The sequence below is a fragment of the Pinus tabuliformis genome, chromosome 7 (genome assembly GCF_031772625.1).
Source record: "Pinus tabuliformis cultivar Carrire ecotype Pingquan chromosome 7, CPIR1, whole genome shotgun sequence".
Classification (NCBI taxonomy): domain Eukaryota; kingdom Viridiplantae; phylum Streptophyta; class Pinopsida; order Pinales; family Pinaceae; genus Pinus; species Pinus tabuliformis.
The window spans coordinates 1,338,597,489-1,338,618,371 of NC_142293.1; the positions used below are offsets into that span (position 1 = coordinate 1,338,597,489).

General features: G+C 35.9%; 1 pseudogene; it reads right to left on the reverse strand.

The window, feature by feature from the left end:
* Window positions 1-19,133: 19,133 nt before the first annotated feature.
* On the reverse strand, window positions 19,134-20,678 carry LOC149252507 (cytochrome P450 750A1 pseudogene; annotated as a pseudogene).
* Window positions 20,679-20,883: the final 205 nt, after the last annotated feature.

Below are 20,883 nucleotides of genomic sequence, written 5' to 3' on the forward strand. Positions count from 1 at the left end.
TTTATCTATTTCTAAAGTTTTGTTTTATCAATATTTTAGTCTCTTGATTCCTCATGCTTTCCATGTCTATCTCTATGTCATTCTACATTCTCTACAGTTTTATCGGTATGTCTTTGCACTCTTTTGGTGCAAATGCTAGTTATAGATATTGTAAGTTTAGTAGGAATAAAATTTCTCTACATGCAAGTATTTTTTCAAGTTTTTTTTGGCTAAATTTGATTTTCTCCACACCTACTAGATTTTTATTAAAATGAATTTATACTAGTATAACTTAAACTTCAACCCCAAAAAATTGCAATTTCAACTTAAAACAAAAAATCCATCCAAACTTTGTTTTTCTAATTTAAAAAACCAATTCCCAAAATTAATAGAGGTATCTAATAAACCTTTTAACTATGTTTTCTGCTATAAAAGTGTGGTGCTATAAGGGTGTGGTGGAGAGCAATGACACTTTGTCATAAGTGTGCCCTCTATGAAGATATATGCGTTCATTATAAAAATAATATAAAAATTGACAACATGCACTATTTATTTGAGGAAAATAAGATCAATATTACTAACCTTCTAATCAAGACTCAGAACAAAAAATCTGACATTAAGAAAAATATGAAAATAAATTAAAATTATTATTCTCTTGGTCCTTAGACTATTCAACCTGATAAACATCATTAAAATCACTCATTTATTGATCACAAATTTCATGATACAGAAAGTCAAATTTCAAGTGAAAAAAAAACGATAAGATAGAGCGAACCCACCACGCTGCTCCCTTGGTGCCGCGCGGATTAGGCCACCCCCGTCGCTGCTGCCTGAAGCGTATTATTTTCTTTCAATCCTAAAGAAACACTTACCACCGGACGCCTTGTCGACAGCGTAGCGAACTTCTCTAAATATAGAGAAAGTTAATCGGTTTAAGATCGTATATATATATATATATATATATATATATATATATATATATATATATATATATATTCAAGTAACTTTAACACTAAATAATAAATATTAGAAGGGAGGTTGACGATAGAATGTAGTTTCATTTTTAAATTTGAAAGTTCCTTTCAGTAAATATACTTAAATAATATAAACATTCTTAATATTTATTTAAGATATTTTAATAAATTAATTATGTATAAATATTTTTTTAATATTTATTATAAATATATATGTATTATAATATTTGTTACTGTCAAAAGGTTTGGAGTATGTTTTAAAAGTGTTCTTATTTGGTTAAAATTTTATTTTTTTTAATGAATAGAAACAATTTAATAATAAAAAACATAGAAATATTTGTGAGTGGTAAAAATCTATCTCTTAATAATCACCAACTGAATAATTTTAAGTGGCCTATTTTTATTGAATAACACTAATAAATCAACCTATATTTGAAAATAACAATCCCACTACTACTTTAACAACTAAATTATAATAAAATTTTCCATTATCTTAAAAAAAATATTTATCACCATTAAAAAAACTAAAAGCTTTAATTTTCCAATTAATTAACCAGCAATAACATAATGAATACGACTAAAAATTACATAACCTCAGTTATATTGAAACAAGCAACAAATACTTAAAGAAACATAATTGCATATATTTATGTTCAAACGCTGATATTTTGCCAAGAAGCCCAAAACACCTGATAGGGAAAGATTAGAAGGCATAAAGCGGCAATGGTGAGAAAATTCGGAGTAAACAGCTTCCAGTAACAAGCGAGTGAATGGTGAATACCTGAGCATGGAGGAAACCTTCCGCAAAGCACGCTGTATCCATTTCCAGAAGAGGGAAGAATGAATGGGCGACTACACTACTCTGGAGGCACAGAACCCCAAGGTTCTCCTCTACCGTCCGATCCAAGTGACAATTGGAGACTGTCGATATGGAGTCAATCCTTAAGCCATCGACGAAGCTGTACAGTACTAAAGACTCCAGCAAGGTGACACCTCCACCTAGGCCAAGAAACAACCAGTGAATTAATGTAATATGAGAGGCTGAGTGGTAAGGACTTAATTGATAGCTCAGAAACTAGAGAGCCATAAAGGCCGGAGTTAAATGCAATGAGTTATGTATAGTAGATCATGTCTCGAGAATGACAAGTGGCCTGTGGGCTCAGTAGAAACTCCTTAAATGTATAACCTTCAAAACATTAGTCGCGAGATGTATGCCATGATATGAATTGTTGTAAAGGTATTATGTTATAAAATTCAGATATTAAATTAGTCAGTTGTAACGTATAAATGCATTGGTAAAGTCATAGAATTTTACATGTAAGTTCTCTGTGTAATATACAATAGTTTATTTAAAATTTTCTTTATGCATAACTTAACATGTGGGTGTGTGACATATGGTATCAAAGTGCTCAGGTTGAAAAACTGAGAACTCTAGAATATAAGTAAATAACAACATTGATGATGTGCATAGAGGAAGCCGGGAAGCAGTCAGCATGAGGATGACTAGAAATCCACCACACAGATCAATAATGGGAACAGGGCCAACATCATTTCAAGAAGGCAATCTTGAGGTATGGGTGTAGTTGGGTGATGAGCCGCGAAATACCAATACTGCTAACATGGAAATTGTACAAAAATTGAAGGATGAGATGGCCCGGCTATGGGTAGATAACGAAAGACTGATGCAGGAGCAGGAAAATATTATGAGGAGTCTATATGATAGATAGAATCATCGGCCACTATTTCCTAGCCCTGAGCATGGAAATATGTCAAGAGAACAAGAATTTCGAACCGAGAATGTGGAAACAGAAGGTGGCGAAGAGAATCATGAAAAAGAATGAGATAATGTGTCGGAACACAAGACACATAAAAGACAGAAAATGGAACTTCAAGGGGAGTTTCAAAAAATAAAGTCCCCCCTCTTTGATGGTGAAGAGGAAGAGGCAGCAGAAGCCTAGCTCATCAATATGAACAAGTATTTCCAGCTGTACAAGTATGACCATAATTTAAGGCTCGTATGGCCATCTTCCAGCTACAAGGGAAAGCCACCCTGGCATTGTCCATGGATGGGTTCATAACAAAATTCACATCATTACTTCAGTATGTCCCTTACATACGTGAAGAAAAGGAAAAAGTGTAGTGGTTTATCAACAGTCTTCTGTTGTTCATGAAAGAACGACTGGAGTTTGATAATTCGAAGACCATGGATGAAGTTATATGGAAAGCGCGGATATGCTACCAACAAAACAAACAAAAGGGAGACGTGGTGAAGAAATGGGTCAACAAAAAGGGAATTAAATTTACTTCCAGCCACAAGGGAAATAAGGGCACAACCAAAAAAGGATTGTATAAAGGCCAAAATAACCAGAATATGAATAGAAATCAACCCAAATTTAAGTTACCAGGTGAAAGTAAGATGAATGAACAATTAGGCAGAACTGAAGTAGAAGTAACCAATAGACCATCTGTACAGTGTTAGGGATGCGAAGGCCCGCATTATGTCAAAAACTTCCCACGCCACAAAGGAGCTGATCAGATTTCATAGATTCAAGAAGCATCTACAGTGGGAGAAGTGGAAAGAAGCATTCCTAAAATTAATGCCGCCCTTGAAGACCATCAGGCATAATTTCATCCAACCATGGTTGAATTTGAAAGGAGAAGTTTTTGACCGAACCATATCCATTTTAATTGATCCCAGAGCTACTTTGAGTTATATTAGCCCCAAGATAGTGGAACAATGTTGTTTGCAAGCTGTTAAGTTTAAAAATCCTTGGTTAGTACAACTAGCCACGAGAGAAAAAAGAAGGGTGTTGGCCAAAGTTAGTAATTGTCCCCTAACATTAGTTGGTCAGTCTATCATGGCAGATCTGAATGTGATACCCTTGGGATCATACGACATCCTTATAGGTATGGACTGGTTGGAAAAACATTGGTCCCTCATTAACTGTAAAACCAAAACCATTAATTACCTGGATGAGAAAGGAGAGAGATAGGAAATTCAAAGTATTCAAAAGCCTCTACAATTAAGGTCTGTAACAGCTTCCCAATCAGCGAAATGCATCAGAAAAGGCTGTCAGGTTTATTCAATACAAGTAGGGTATTCTGATTCTAAGGATAAAATTGTTTCATTAGAGAATATACCAGTGGTACAGAATTTTCCGGATGTATTTCCCGAGGAAATTCTGGGACTACCCCCAAAAAGGGATATAGATTTCACCATTGAGTTGATTTCGGGAGCTGCCCCGATCTCCCGAGCCCCTTACCGTACGAGTATACTGGAGCTAACATAATTAAAAATGCAACTACAATATCTACTTGATAAAAGTTATATCCGTCCCAGTGTGTCCCCTTGGGGAGCTCTGTTGCTTTTTGTTAAGAAGAAGGATGGAACCTTGAAAATGTGCATGAATTACCGTTAGTTAAATAAGCTGGCCATTAAGAATAAATACCCCCTCCCCCATATAGCTGAATTATTTGATCAGGTGAAGGGTTCAACCATATTTTCAAAGATCGATCTCTGCTCGAGTTATCACCAGATTAGAATAAAAGAGGAAGATATAGAAAACTCTGCATTTAGGACTCGTTATGGGCATTATGAGTCCGTAGTGCTGCCTTTTGGACTGACTAATGCCCCAATGACCTTCAAGTGCCTCATGAATAGTATATTTCATCAGTTTTTGGACAAGTTTGCGTTAATATTTATTGATGATATACTGATCTACTCTCTGAACATAGAAGAACATAAGGAGCATCTCCGTATTGTTTTGCAAGTCCTAAGAGAACACTAGTTGTATGCTAAATACAGTAAATGTGATTTCCTTAAAGAAAAAATCCAGTACTTAGGACATGTCATCACCAAGAATGGAATCACAGTAGACCCCGAGAAAATAAGGACTATCATGGAGTGGCTGGTACCAAAGGAGTGGCTAGTACCAAATAGTGTAGCTGACATAAGATCGTTCATGGGTCTAGCCGAATATTATAGATTATTTGTGGAAGGTTTTCCTAGGGTGGCATATCCTATTACCTCTCTGCAAAAGAAAGGAAAAGCCTTTAGGTGGACCTCTGATTGTCAAGGAGTTTTGAGAAGCTCAAACATCTACTCACCATCGCGCCCATTTTGAGCATTGCTGATCCCAATAAAGAATAGGTGGTTTGTACGGATGCTAGCAAAGAAGGTGTAGGTGGCGTATTAATGCAAGAAGGAAAAGTTGTTGTCTATGAATCAAGGAAACTTAAAGAATATTAGCAAAAGTATTCGGCCTACGATTTAGAGCTGACAGCAGTCATCCATGCCTTAAAGATGTGGCGACATTACTTGATGGGTAAGAAATTTTTGTTAATGACTAATCATCATAGTCTAACAAACTACTTCAGACATCCCACTTTAAATTCTAGGCAAGCTTGTTGGGCTGACTTCCTAAGCGAATTTGATTTTGAAATCAAACACTTGAAGGGAAAAGAGAACCGGGTTGCGGATGCCTTAAGTCAAAAGGTAAATTGTTTGTATGAGATTTATTTCAGTGAATCATGAACTACTTTTTACGAGCAGATTCGAGAAACAACCATGCAAGATTTAGAATATAAACATTTATGGCAACAAGCTAAAATGTTGAACAACCATGAACAACAATTGGGTTATGAGGTAAATTCAAAAGATTTGTTGATTTATATGGAAAGGATATATGTGCCTAGCCAAAAAAATCTTGAAAATTTAATTTTAGATGAATATCATAAGATTCCTTATGCAAGCCACCCTGGATACTAGAAAATGATTACTGCCCTTAGAAAGGGATTTTTCTGGCCTGGTATGAAGAAGGAGGTAGTAGAATATTTAGCCTGCTGTTTGGAATGCCAACAAGTAAAGGCAGAGCACCACCACCTAGCGGGATTACTCCACCCATTGCCTATTCCTGAATGGAAATGGGAAACCATATCCATCGATTTCATTATTGAACTGCCCAAGTCTAAAAGTCAAAATGACTCAATAATGGTGGTAGTGGACAAATTGAGCAAATCTGCTCATTTCATACCAGTATAGTCAACTTATAGAGTGGTACAAACTCCTAACATTTTTATGCAAAACATTTTTAAATTGCATGGAGTACCTAAAATGATCATTTACAATTGTGATGTGAAATTTACATCAGTGTTTTGGAAAGCTCTATTTGAAAGATTAGGCACATAGCTACACTTCAGCACCACTTATCATCCTCAAATGGATGGACAAACAGAGCGAGTAAACCAAGTAGTAGAATACATGTTGTGGACTTATGTAATGCAACAACCATCTAAATGGGAGGACTACCTACACTTGGTAGATTTTGCTTATAACAATGGATACCATACATCCTTATGGATGAGTCCCTTTGAAGTGTTATACAAGCGTAAGTGCAAGACACCCTTGAGTTGGAGTGGTCCAGAGGACAAATTAATGATAGGAACAGATGTGTTAAAGGAAATGGAGGAGATGGTTAAAAAGGTACGAGCCAATTTGAAAGTCGCTCAGGACCAACAAAAGAGCTTTGCTAATTGGAAGAGATGTTTCTGGGAATTCCAAGTGGGGGATCATGTTTACATTTGGGTACGAGCCAAGAAAATCACATTACAATGGATCGGATGTGCTAAACTAGCACCATGATTCTGTGGTCATTTCCAAATTTTAGCTCGAATCGGACCAGTGGCTTACCAACTTTCCTTACCCAACCATATTTGTTTGCACAATGTCTTTCATGTTTCTCTACTTAAGAAATACATTTATGATGCTAACCACATAATCAATTGGCAAGACATGCAGGTAAAGTATATAATAAGTTTTTTTTTGAATTCGAGCTTATTAAACAAGTTGGTTGATGATTTAAATTATTTTGTTGCTATGTACATGTCAAACTGGAAGGCAAGTTCTTGGTCGAACCCCTGGTTATACTCGATTAGAGAGAAGTAACATTGCAGAAATGAGTTATCACCCAGGTTAAAGTGCAATGGCAGCACTATGGGCCGAAGGAGGCTACCTAGGAAGATGAGCAGGTTATGAAGGAGACCTTTCCGGATTCATTTTCAAAAGGAAAACATTGGGACGATGTTACATCTTGGGGGGGAAGATGTGATATCCCTAGACAATGTAAATATTTAAATTACTGCAGACAAACAAACTGTTTATTATTTTAAGTTATAAAAACTATTTCTTGAATTTATTTATGAAAAAGTAAAATAGCAGTTACCTGTAAATATTGTTTTACTTGCTAAAGTAGTTAGGATTGACAGTTACCTGTCCCTAACTAATTTCTTGAGGATTTATTCAAGAAAGATCAAGAGGATAGGGGTATCTGAGATGAGGAAGAATAGGGAGCAAGAAAGGAAGGAAAGAATTTTTTTTTGCTGAAATGTTAGGCATTTTTATGGGGCTACATCTGGTTTGGACCAGATAGCTGTGAGACTGTGAGTTCTCATACTAAAAGGAAGAAGTTTCCTATATTCAGGAATAGATCGGGGGGAGACTAACTGGCATAGTAGTCTCAAGGTTGGGAGGCAAAGAAACGAGCAACAAGGTTTAGTTGCAGACCTAAACTAGAAAATTTGGAAAACAATGTGGTCGAGATAAGTGAAAAATCCTCATGTTAAATAGTTAGAAATCTAATATGTATTTTGATATAAAACTATGCATGTTAATTGCTAACAGAAAGTAGAAATGGGTTGGTTAACCTGAGCTATTTGCATAAATAGTCCATAGGTAAATTCTTTCATGCATCTAGATGAGAGATAGATTATTTTTAGTACTCAGTAAAAGAGACAATCGAATTCGGTGGGCCATGACAAGAAACTGACATACTTTAGTTAAGAATTTATCACAACAATAAAACAAAATATTTAACACAGTTTAAATATTTATGCAATAACTAGAATTCCAAAATCTTTATTTAAAAGGAAAAACCTGAGTACATAGGTATCAACCAAACCTTGAACACCAGGGACAGAACGAACAACTGCATAGGAATATATAATAAATAAAGAAAATTTGTATTATGTACCAAAAAAGAAAGTATTAAGGATACTGGTATTAACTGAGAAAGCAACTGAGAGGGATTAAGTAGAAGAAATAAATTATACAAGAATTTAAAGAATTACGACAGTTAAACCCACGAGGATTCATCTTCTGGTTTTTTTAAATCCCTACCCTTGGGAAGCAGGGAAAACAATATTACCAATTCTACTTCGAATCCGCAGATTAAGTAGAAGTTTATAACATCAACTTGACCGGTAGAATAGACTTTTAACTTTGACAAAACTAACAAAGAAATTGTGGAAATCTTTACATTCCCAAAATATGAATAAGGATAAACAAGTAAATGACAAATAAAGAACTGTAATTTACTTGTAATAGCATCAAGACTATCCAACCTAACATTAATAAGGGAAGCTAATCAAGTCAGGCGAGGATTTGAACCACACAACCCTTTGCATTATATACAAATACATATCGCCCCTGTTTAAAGGCCGGCATTAAAAATAATTATAGTTGCTTAAAAAACTATTAAAATAGCAGAGGGCTGCGTAAACCCCTTTACAAATGTACCAAATGCATATCGCCCTTTAAGGGCTGACAATGCTTAAGATAACTACAAAGAAATGCATTAACAACAAACACTTCACAACTACAGTCTCCTTATGGAGCTAAAACCCACAACCAAGATAAACCTTAACAATAAATCGTTAGGCAAGCACAAGTACCCGACAATGGATGGGACTGTCATTACCACGTTTAGAGGGTCGAGCGAGGGCCTCCTCCAACATTTTCCCCAAAGATTCATCACTGCAAAAACCCTCCACCCCACCTAGGAGGAGTACCGAAGTTAAAAGCTGGCATACGATAACAATAGTAGGATAAAAGACTTGGACCGAAATCTTAGCAGACAAACCACTCAGACGATATCTGATTTAAAACACTTGTAGAAACCTCCTCGCTGCAGCATGCTGAGCCAAGAAGCCCAAAACACCCGATAGGGAAAACCAGGAGCAATTAAAAGGCATAAAGCAACAACGTTGAACAAATTCAGAGTAAACAACTTCCAGTAACAAGCGAGTGAACGGTGAATACCTGAGCATGGAGGAAACCTTTCGCAAAGCATGTTGTATCCATTTCCAGAAGAGGGAAGAATGAATGGGCGACTACACTACTTCGGAGGCAAGAAACCCAAGGTTTTCCTCCACAGTCCGATCCAAGTGACAACCGGATATCGTAGATATGGAGTCAATCCCGAAGCCATCAACGGAGCTGTACAATATTAAAGACTCCAGCAAGGTGACACCTCCACCTAGGTCGAGCAACAACCTGTGAATTAATGTAATATGAGAGGCCGAGTGGTAAGGACTTAATTGGTAGCTCAGAAACTAGACAGTGATAAAGGCCAGAGTTAAATTGAATGAGTTATGTATAGTAGATTGTGTCTCGAGAATGACAAGTGGCCTGTGGGCTCGGTAGAAAATCCTTAAATGCATAACCTTTAAAACATTAGTCGCGGGATGTATGCCATGATATGAATTGTTGTAAGAGAATTATGTTATAAAAGTCAGATATTACATTAGTCAGTTGTAACGTATAAATGCATTGGTAAATTCATAGAATTTTACAAGTAAGTTTTGTGTAATATACAGTAGTTTATTTAAAATTTTCTTTATGCATAACTTAACATGTGGTTGTGTGACAAAAAACATGTCTAACTTTTTTGTATATTGCTAGACTTACAATAAGAAATAAAAAATTAGGATGATACCAATTTCGAAGTGAAACTTCTATATATTGTTAAACTTACACTGCAGGATAAAAATCAAGGTAACACCAATATTAAAATTTGTCTTTCAAAAATATTATTGTAAAAATCTAATCAATGTTCATGAAAAAAACTAACAACATGTTTAAAAATTATGTATCATTAAACTTAAATACAAAATTCTCCTCTTAGCTCTTTCGCATTTTGTAAAAAAATATTTTAAAATAACTTTAGATTTTAAAACTTAAAAGACAAAACTGAACACTTTAATATAAAAAAAAAAAATTAAAAACACTTTCTAGGAAATCATAAATTTCACTATTTTGAGAAAATGTAGCAAACCAATAATCTATCAATTTATTGAAATCTAGTTTAAAAAGCCAACTAAAATCCCATCACATTGTGGCTGCTTTTTATAAAAGATGTGTTGAAAACTATAATTTACATAAAAACTTGTTAACTACCTAAAAAAAATTTAAAAAATATAGTTAGCTAAAAACAATTAAAGATGTGTTGAAAACTATAATTTACATAAAAACTTGTTAACTACCTCAAAAAAATTAAAAAAATACAGTTAGCTAAAAACAACTTTGTTTCTCTCCGATACAAAACTTAACATCAATCAAATATTAAGCTTTCACGGTTCTAAATACATGATAAGCTTATTGTGAAATTGAAAATAAAATTCATCACCATATAAAATGAATAATTACTATTGACTAAAAGAAATGACATAAATGAATAATTACTATTGACTAAAAGCAATGGCATGCAAGAAGAGACATTCTCCTAGAAATCATCTCCACTTAGATACTTCATTTATTCCATCAAAAATTGTTTTTAAAACAAAGTTATTCCCCATCCATTATTTAAATGACAACTTTTATGAGTAATAATGACTAAATTTCTACAATACTTTTTCAAAAATTCCACCTATTAATGGGATTTGGGCAACACAATAATGGTTGGGCACAAGTGCCTTTTTCATCAGTGCGAACATCTTTAGCCATTGTTAGAGTTCAAGGAAACCAAGGAGACCTACAAATAATAAGAAAATAATGATTAATTGAAATCTACAATTTAACAATAATCAAAATAAATAAATACCTCCCTCCAAATAATAAGAAAATAATGATTAATTGAAATCTGCAATTTAACAATAATAGAAATAAATAAATGAAAATTACAAAGATTGCCAACTTCAGCGTCACAAGTTGTCATTTTCCAAATCTATAATTTTTGAATGCCCCGAATAATGGCAATAGGTCTTTATGATTTGAAGTAGAATGAAGAATGAGATGTGTATATATAAGACAATGGAGAAAATTACACTCTAATTTTGTTTAAATTTTATTAATTTCTTATTTTTAAAATTGTTTTTTACTAATTTAAGTATATTTATTGAAATGGAAGATTTATTGTTGCTTTGAAAATTATAGAAAGGTGAAAAGGAAAAAAAGAGTCCAAAAAAAATTAACAAAAAAAAACTATGATTAAAGGTATTGATATTGAAAATAGAGAAAAAATAAAAGGCTAGAGAAAAGGACAAAAAAAAAAAAAAATTATTGCAAAATATTTTTAAAATATCTTTTCCTCATTAAATTTTGTCATAAGATATGGAGGAAAAACTATAATCAAAGGAAATGGAAAAAAATTCACAAATAAAAATTAAATAAAACTAAAAAAATTAATAACTAATTAAAAAAATCATTTTAAATTGAAAATATTGTAAAAAAAATTAGTAACTATTAAAAACGAAAGTTACCAAACAACCTCTAATAAAACCTCAACCAATCACATTAAAAATAAATAAATTTAAATAATAATTAAAAAATAACCAAAAAAAAATTCCTCATGTTGGTCTTGGTAATACTGTTAATATTCCTCGTCTCAATAGATGTATTGTGAAGTTGTTGTTAATAATACTGTTGAGATTCGTCGCACTTAATGAGTGTGTCGCCCTGTTATTAAATAAAATCAGAAAGATCACTTCTCTACGTCAATTCCACTGACTGCCCGATCCAAGATAATTTCTATTAAATCATCTAAAATCAGAGGGGTGGATATACTTTCATTAATGCCTCGACCTCATTCTCTGCAATGTGCATATTCTAACATATGTTGTTGACTGGATATTTAAATCATCTAACATCACAGGGGTCAACCCACTTTCATGAATTCAGTGAACTCACTGCCACAAACATAAATGTGCATTGATTTCCTTTGATTTACACATTGTGAAAACACAGTCCAAAGCATAAATTTCAACCTATTCATTTAACCTATAAATTCAACCCTTTTTTTTGCTTGGATCTCATGTGCCTAGTGATAAATATGTTTTACTATGACTAGCATTTTCCTAGTGATAAATATGTTTTACTATGACTAGCATTTTTTGAGTGATAAATATGTTTTATTTTAAATGTATATTAATATGAGAATAACTTAGTAATGACTTTGCATTATAAAATATTTTTTAAGGGGAAAGTTTCAAGTATTTTTGTTTTTTTATGAAATTAGTTTTGATATATTGCAGATTCTATAATGCATTTTTTATCTATTTCTAAAGTTTTGTTTTATCGATATTTTAGTCTCTTGATTCCTCATGCGTTCCATGTCTATCTCTATGTCATTCTACATTCTCTATAGTTTTATCGGTATGTCTTTGCACTCTTTTGGTGCAAATGCTAGTTATAGATCTTGTAAGCTTAGTAGGAATAAAATTTCTCTACAAGCAAATATTTTTTTAAGTTTTTTGGCTAAATTTGATTTTTTCCACACCTACTAGATTTTTGATTAAAATGAATTTATACTAGTATAACTTAAAATTCAACCCCAAAAATTTGCAATTTCAACTTAAAACAAAAAAACCATCCAAACTTTGTTTTTCTAATTAAAAAAACCAATCCCCAAAATTAATAGAGGTATCTAATAAACCTTTTAACTATGTTTTCTGATATAAGAGTGTGGTGCTATAAGGGTGTGGTGGAGACCAATGACACTTTGTCATAAAGTGTGCCCTCTATGAAGATATCTGCGTTCATTATAAAAACAAGGGAGCCACTGCCGTGGCAGTAGTCCCTGCCGGGTCTGCCACAACAACAATACAAACGCTCGAGAATAAGCAAGCATACGCTGATGGAGCTAGATTGCTAAAGGCCTCTTGAACATGAAAATCATTTCCCAGAGTTTATAAAAACACAACTCTCTTGATGTTCAAGTTAATTAAAAATACCAACTGCAAGTAGAGTGAGAAAGGCTTGCATGCAAAAAGGGAAGCCAGACCTGAAAATGAGAAAGCAACACAGAATGCAAGCCCAGTGAGAAAGACCGGCATGCAAGAATGGAAACTAGACCTGAAAACGAGAAAGCTACACAGACTGTAGGAAATAAGGAAGCGAGATTTAATAAGTTTATAGTAAACTTCATGAAATTGATGGAGAAACTCGAGGCCAATCGTTGCAGCTCTCCTTTGTTGGCTCTCAAAGCCTCAAGTTGCAGCAAAAATGTCTCCTTTGCTGGCTGTCAAAGCCAAAGTTCGAGCAACAATGTCTTGAAAGGTGAAAATCAACGCACTGCTACCTCACTTAACCATTCTTGCCTCCCGAACTCTTGCAAGCGGTTTGTAGGAAGCGCCATGTTTATTCATGCCTCCTTCCCTTCCTACAGGGCCAAGGCAGGTGCAAGTACTGGGGTTTCAAGTGCAAGTGCTAGAGATGCGTTCTGGAGCACTCTCTGAGGACATCTCTGAAGCCTATAATTACTGCATGGCAGGTGCAAGTACTGGGGTTTCAAGTGCAAGCACCAGAGATGCGTGCTGGAGCACTCTCTGAGGCCTATAATTACTGCATGGTTTGACCAAATGCATCACCAAGCAGAGGAGGAATTGATGGCTACAAGGTATGGCTTCAACAAAGCCATACCTGGAAGCCCACAGACGTTTCAAGTTCATTTGTGAAATTATTCTGGGTGCAGGCTCTCTGAGGTGTCGAAGCACTGACTTTGATGTCGCGGTGGTTGTAGACTCAGGAATTATGCCATGATTTGAAGATGCTTAAGTTTTTTGTAAATTTTTATGGGCAATAGCTTGTGAGTTGGTTGCATTATTAGATTATATGAAACGATTTATGGATACACTGCTTGTTATATAAACAGGTCAATGCGTTGTGGACGACATACCTATCAAATGATATCGGTTGCATGTAAAAACATAGTTGACCTAAAAATTAAACATAGGATAATAATCTTCAAAAATTTATATAATGAGTTTAAAGCTCTAACTAAAACATAGGATATGATCTTCAAAAGTTTAATCACTTTAAAGCTAAAAACGCAAGCTGGCCCTAAAGTAAAATATAGGATATGATCTTCAGAAATTTATGTAATGACTTTAAAGCTCGAGCTAAAGCATAGGATATGATCTTCTAAAATTTAATGAGTTTAAAGATGGAACTTAGATTAATGGGGTAAAATTAATGCGCTAATCAGGTAATCTAAAACTAATTTGCGATAAGAGGTCCATTATTCTTTCCCAATCAAATAGCTAGGAAAATTTGGTTAAACGTTATCATCCCTAGCTGCGATTCTCAGCCACCAAGAAATTTTGGTTAAATGGGTCATATAAAAAGCAAGTCAACATAATTAATATGCGGTCAACGACATATCGATCGCTATATAACAAATGTAGCTCCCAAAACATTATTTCTTGGATCAGAAATAGTCATCTGATGAAAATTACAGAGTCCAATTTGGGTATAAAAGCCTTAGATATCCATTAACCATCTTATTATTGATGTTTGGTGTCTGAGTTTACGAGATCTCGTTTGAATAACGAACGATCCTTTAAACATGATTTTGGGAGAAACACTAGCTGATGAAATTGATTCAAGCATTGATCCTAATCCATGGGGTAGGAGTTAAAGGCACTGGAAATGGAGGTTTCGCTGAGTTGGATGAATTTTTCTCGCTGAGCAAGAACTGCAATTACACAGAGATTTACAACAGTTTATTGGCCCACCAATTAACTCCTACGGACCACTCAATCAAAACCATATTTCAACATTCATGATAATATAATAAAAAAAGGCAAATGTAAATGACATTTGCACGGAATTTGTGACATGTGTTGGCACCGCCATTCACTATTTTCTATTTTCCATGTAATTTTTACAAGTTGTTCTGACCATAAACCGGGTGGCATCCTCAAGAGCTCGCATTTGTAAGTGGAAATCGACTCTAATTCCCATGATTGAATCAAACTGTCAAACCATTTGCATATTCCCAGACCTCGCATTTGTACGTGGCATTCGGCTTTAATTCGCATAACAAAATCAAACTGCGAAACCATTTGCATATTGATTTGGTTTTTTTCCTGATTTCTAGAGGTGCTCAGGCTGTATTTTAGCCATAGAGATTTCCTCTGACTGCATTTTGGCCATGCAAAATTAGGAGTATAAGCTTAACCACGATTGCTTGGGTGTTGGGTAGACAACTAGCAGATGAAAGATGACAACCAATAGACCAGGAAGCAGACCACACCTAGCTAGAACTTGGCTTTCTCCATCGAACCCTTGATCCCGCTAGGCGGTGATGTGAAACAAGGGTTGTTGGTGGGTGAGTAAGTTTCGTGTTTCAGGCATGCACGAGGGGTCTCGTTTCAGAGTGAAGTGGAGAGTGGTGTGCTTTAGAGGCAGAGAGGTGCTGGTGGGTTTGAATCAGCAGTGCCTACTTGAAGATCAGCGTCACTGTTGACAAGGATCCTGGTATCATTTGGGATTGCAGGGAATGTAGTGTCTTATGTTAATGCTGCCTTCTTGTCTTGAATTCCGTTCAATAAGCCTGGGGTAACCGCCCTTGGATTCACAGTGAGGCACCTGTAAGCCATGCAGAGATTGTAAGTGACAAAATTAATGTGGACCCCACATGAAGGCCACGCGCCTTACTATTCAGTTCCCCAAAACAACCATGCAAGACATGGAGGATGCCACGTGACTACGTGACTACTTGGAGTCTCTCGATTTTGAGCTTGATTACCTCGGAGGTAAGGAAAATATCCATTACAGAGCTTCGATCTTAATTATATTTGTTAGCCTCTTGCATGCAAGTCTCATTTTTTTTACCGTTCCACGGAGCTAGGGTTAATTGCAGGGGCGAAATTGGTGCTGGTGATAGTCCTGCTATACTGTTTCTTCAAGAAGAAGGCTCTGGCAAATGAAAGGAGGAGAAGCCGAAAGAAACTCCTCTCGGCCAACGGTGGATCCTTCAGAATCCCAATTTTCACATACAAGGAGCTGGAGAAGGCCACAAAGGGCTTCTCCGAAGAAGAAAGATTGGGAAATGGCGCGTTTGGAACGATCTATGCCGGGAAACTCAAAGGCGACTGTCCCGTGGCCGTAAAAAAGATCAGACATATCGACACCCAAAAGGACATGTGGAAAAGTCCTTGGAAGACATGTGGAAAGGATCTTGGAAGGACATTCGCGCTTAAGTTAATTTTCTTCATTTGTGATAACAGTGAAATAGAGTTACCAATGTATTTGGTGGTGAAATCCATCTCTCTGTCGATACTCACCTCTCGACGCTCTTCAGTTTTCACTGCCAGTGACCAAATTCAATTTCTCCATTAGTAAAGTATTTTTCTTATACTCCCTATAGAATTACTTTACCTATGTTTGTTTATTCTCAATATGATTATTTAGTGAGATTAATCACACATATTAAAAATGTAGTTCTTTCTACTTATACAGAAATGGTTTGGAAAGGAGCATTGCCATCGCGAGGGAGTCGGTGCCATTCATTCTATGAAAAATGGTATTTCACTCATTTTGTTTTATCAGTTTATCCAAAATGAATACATAACCATGGCTTTGGAAAGAAAACCAATAGATGGTATGGCTAATTAAAAGCTTTAAACCCAACGATTATATACTGGGTCAACTCAATTGGCAGGAAATCAACTTAGACAAATAAATAAATAATACAGAGCATGACTGTTAATTTACTAGACCTTCATTGAATAATTGAAAACTTTTGCCTTTAGGCCCATAAAGTATAAAAATATAACATGCAGAAATACAGAACCCACCTTGTTTCTGAAAACTAAAAAACATAAAAATAAATAAAGAAATATCGTTGAGGCTAGAGAACATGCCTCTCAATTACGCCACTTGTACCATCCCCTCAGTAAATAGAATGTGACAATGGCCATCAACTGTTTGGCTTCTTTGTGGTCTGCTATTTATTCTTTACAAATAATAAATTAGTGATTTTGCAGCAGGTGCAACATTTTAGACATAACAACTTCCCCTTAGAAGCTGATTTAAGATCTTACCCAGTTAGTTGAAAGCTTTGGTTGCAGGTAACTATGCGTGGAGTAAGCATCTCAAGATCGAGGCGCTTGATGTTCAAGTTAATTAAAAATACCAACTGCAAGTAGAGTGAGAAAGGCTTGCATGCAAAAAGGGAATCCAGACCTGAAAACGAGAAAGCAACACAGAATGCAAGCCCAGTGAGAAAGACCGACATGCAAGAAGGGAAACTAGACCTGAAAACGAGAAAGCCACACAGACTGTAGGAAATAAGGAAGCGAGATTTAATAAGTTTACAGTAAACTTCATGAAATTGATGGAGAAACTCGAGGCCAATCGTTGCAGCTCTCCTTTGCTGGCTCTCAAAGCCTCAAGTTGCAGCAACAATGTCTCCTTTGCTGGCTGTCAAAGCCAAAGTTCGAGCAACAATGTCTTGAAAGGTGAAAATCAGCGCACTGCTCTCTCGGGTATGCACCGGCTAAGGATGGTGTCATTTAACAATACTAATGTTGCATGCATGCAAAAGGACATGTGGAAAGGTCCTTGGAAGACATGTGGAAAAGGACATGTGGAAGGACATTCGCTGCAGTAACTTTGGATGTATGCCCTTCTAAAAACGTTTTGGATATAGAAAAAACTTTGCACGATAAAACTGTTTGGATATGGAAAAAGATTTGCATGATAAAAGACTTTGCCACAACCGGACTTTGGTTAAAATAAAATAACATAGGACTTTGGTTAAAACAACATTGGGCGAACCTTCTTGCATCGAGGTGTTTTTGCATCGAACAACGTGAAGGCTGTAATAAGAGGTCAATTGTTTTCAAAACAAAAACTTTGCTTAAAATTTTGTTGAATGAAATTGGGTCCTGTAAACTTAGGTTAAAATGCAAAAACACTGAAAAAAATCGGTCAAACTATAAACTAATGCTCGGTCAACGAGCGAGCGATCGCTAATAGTCCCAGGCAGGGACTAATAATATAAAAATTGACAACATGCACTATTTATTTGAGGAAAATAAGATCAATATTACTAACCTTCTCATCAAGACTCGGAACAAAAAATTTGACATTAGGAAAAATATGAAAATAAATTAAAATTATTATTGTCTTGGTCCTTAGACTATTCAACCTGATAAACATCATTAAAATCATTCATTTATTGATCACAAATTTCATGATACAGAAAGTCAAATTTCAAGTGAAACAAAAAATGATAAGATAGAGCGGACCCACCACGCTGCTCCCTTGGTGTCGCGCGGATTAGGCCACCCCCGTCGCCGCTGCCTGAAGCGTATTATTTTCTTTCAATCCTAAAGAAATACTACACCATCACGTCGGTCATGCCATGGCTCAGTGGTGGCTACTCACTTACCACCAGATGCCCTGTCGACAACGTAGCGAACTTATCTAAATATAGAGAAAGTTTGTCAGTTTAAGATCGAGGTCGAGGATAGAATGTAGTTGCATTTTTAAATTTGAAAGTTCCTTTCAGTAAATATACTTAAATAATATAAACATTCTTAATATTTATTTAAGATATTTTAATAAATTAATTATGTATAGATAATTTTTTTATATTTATTATAAATATATATGTATTATAATATTTGGTACGGTCAAAAGGTTTGGAATATGTTTTAAAAGTATTTTTATTTGGTTAAAATTTTATTTTTTTTTAATGAATAGAAACAATTTAATAATAAAAAAGATAGAAATATTTGTGAGCGGTAAAAATCTATCTCTTAATAATCACCAACTAAATAATTTTAAGTGGCCTATTTTTATTGAATAACATTAATAAATCAACCTATATTTGAAAATAACAATCCCACAACTACTTTAACAACTAAATTATAATAAAATTTTCCATTATCTTAAAACAAATATTTATCACCATTTAAAAAACTAAAAGCTTTAATTTTCCAATTAATTACCCAGCGATAACATAATGAATACGACTAAAAATTACATAACCTCAGTTATATTGAAACAAGCAACAAATACTTAAGAACACATAATTGCATATATTTATGTTCAAACACTGATATTTTCCAATCAAATAAGCAAGCTCAGAATGAACTAACCCTAAGCACCTAAAGTGTCTAGCTGATTTGCATCCTTGCAGTTGGGACAGCAAAGAGCGGAAATCGTGGTGGCATGGTCGTCCCAAATATTTTAGGCTCCTCCTCAACTCCATCTCTATATTCCAAACTCCAATCGAAGCAATGAAACAGATTGGCGAGTCCGGGGGCGACAACTTCAAGACCCATAGATATGCCGGGGCACCCTCTCCTACCGGATCGGAAGGGGATAAGTTCGAAGTTCTGACATCTCACATCTATATCTCTATTCATAAACCTCTTTGGCTTGAACTCCAGAGCGTCATGTCCCCAGACGATGGGATCTCTACCTATAGCCCACCCGTTCACAATCACCCTCGTTTTAGCAGGAATCCGGTAGCCCGCTACACTACACTCCTCCATTGACTTGCGGGGAACCGTGGAATGCAACCTCAGCGTCTCCTTCACCACGCATTTCAGATACTCCAAACTTGGCACATCACACTCCCTTAATGGCCCATCGTTACCCACCACGGACTCCAGCTCTTGTTGCATTCTTTTCATGACAACAGGATGCCTTAACGTCTCCAACATGGCCCATTCTAATGTAGCCGCCGACGTATCGGTTCCACCAACCATCATATCTAAAAGAAGGGCCTTCATGTCATTCCTGCTCATTACTCCATTGCCACTCTCCGATATGTCCAGCAGCACCTCTACAAAGCAGTTACTTGCCCCCCCATTTTGGGTCCTCCTCTCAATGTGTTCGATGATAATCCCCTCAGTTAATCGGTCGAATTCGCTCTGAACTTTCTTCATGCGCCTTCTGATGCCCTGCAAATCCAACCACCCGAGACGAGGAATGTAATCTCCGATATAAAATGCACCCGCTAGAATTGACACCTCTCGCAGCAGTTCTGCGAATCCTCTAAACCCACCCAGCGCCTCCGTCGAACATTTTGTGCCCATCAACATTCTGCATATTATATTTCCCGTCAGGGATGAGAGGACCTTGCTGAGATTAACAGGCTTCTCCCCTTTCTCGCTTTCTTCCCAAATGGAGCGAATCATCGCAGACACTTCCTCCTCTCGCAGCCACTGGAATGACTCGATTCTCCTGGCAGTCAACAGTTCTAAGACGCATATTTTTCTCATTTGCCTCCAGTAATCTCCATAGGGTGCGAACCCCAAGTCTTTGCAACCGTACAACAAGTACTTCCCTGCCGCTGTTGCGGGTCTGCTGGCGAAAACCAGATCATGAGTTTTGAGAAAGAGTTTGGCCATCTCAGGTGAAGAAACCACAACGGTAGGGACGGAGCATAAGCGCAGAAACATAATGGGACCATATTTGTCTGCAAGGTCTTTCAGGGCACGGTGAGGGAGCTCTCCCAACATGTGCAGATTCCCGATGATGGGCCATGGAAAGGGTCCTGGAGGCAGATCTCGATTGCTTTCTCTCTTTCTTTTCAAATGATATTTGAAGAGAAAAATGATGAACAAACTTAGTATCGGCAGTCCTACTGTGGTAGCCGATAACCATCTGGGCTGTGCAACGAAACTCATAAGCAACGTCTCTTCTGAATCCATTTTTTTCTCTCTTCGACTTCCTGCTGGAAACCAGCACATATTTATGGACAAGAGGATCTGGAAGGCTCTCCTGAAATGGACATCTCATTACGGCCATCCTTATGGAATCGATTTGATATATTCCAAACCTGTGACCTTGTCAGATTTTTATAACATTTCAGGTCGTGCAATGAAATTACATTTACATTTTCATGACTCAGAATGC